The sequence below is a fragment of the Volvox carteri genome (assembly GCF_000143455.1).
Source record: "Volvox carteri f. nagariensis unplaced genomic scaffold VOLCAscaffold_89, whole genome shotgun sequence".
In the NCBI taxonomy this organism is placed as follows: Eukaryota; Viridiplantae; Chlorophyta; class Chlorophyceae; order Chlamydomonadales; family Volvocaceae; genus Volvox; species Volvox carteri.
Genome location: NW_003307632.1, coordinates 139,185 through 140,358, shown reverse-complemented (window position 1 = coordinate 140,358; position 1,174 = coordinate 139,185).

The following is a 1,174-nucleotide window of genomic DNA, read 5'->3' as shown; positions in this document are numbered from 1 at the left end:
GCACCGCCGTACCGGAAAGCACTTTTCCGGTACGGGCAGAGCCAGCAGCATTCCAGGTTCAGAATTGAACCCAAAGGCAGAAATCACCATTCTGAGAGTTGAACGTCGCCATCCATGATTTAGACATACCATTCCATGGCCTGTGCATGCGCGTCCATGTCCTTCACTACGTTGCTGCTTGCGGCCAAGAAACAAGTGATGCAAAACGTTGCCTCTTGTCCATCCGTCCGGTCCACACACGTAAGAGCAATTTTCCATAACACGGATGTAAGCACCGTTCGGGATGTCCGTCGTGTTTGCCTCAGGAAGTCGTCCTCCCGGCGGCGGATCGGGCCCTAAGCACCGGCCGGTACCAGCTGGTACCAGCTCCTGGAGCCGCTTAATCGATGCTGATCGTGATGTGTAATTGGTCCAGCATAAAGCACATTCTTCATCATCCGGAAGGGATCCCTTAGCCGTAGTACATGTAAAGGATGCGCAGGACAAGCAGTGTAAGAGGTACTCGGAAAAGAACGCAAAAAAGACTGTTCCGTCCAAATAGCTAACAAGCTGTACCTTAGCGGAATGCAGGGCGCTTCTAACATACATGCCACCCTTTGGAAGTCATGTTGTAGGCTTGTTCTGTTTGGCTTATTTTGGCATTGCATTAAGAAGTTCAACGTGATACCTGCAGGTTAACAATTTACTGATAATTACTTATTCGGCGGCGTGCGCATATCATTCCCTTACTTCGCCGGCAGGTCCATGGAAAGTCCCCGAAAAGATTACATAACGTTGCAAAACTCCTTTCAGTGCTTTCGGAAAAGAGGTCCTAGATCTTGAGACCCTGGTAAGCCAGAAATCGCTGACGGCTAGCGCTGTAAGCGTACCTTTTCCATCTCCTGTATTTTCAAAGCATACACACGCGCGATACTTAAGAATACGAAAATTTTAAACAGTTTAACAGTTCATGTGGAAGCGTTTGCGGTGCAACTGGCGCGAACAGGACACCAGAGGTCACAGGAATTACAGCTCTTATGACTACTAGCAGTATGTGTGCGTGGTTGTTACAGCAGTAGATCTTAGGGACGAGGGGTACCTGACGGCAATGCATGGGCTCCATCGATGCATGTGCCTCGGCATGAAGGGTGAATACAATACGTTTCATATGCACAGACCTCATAGTCTGCAGCAT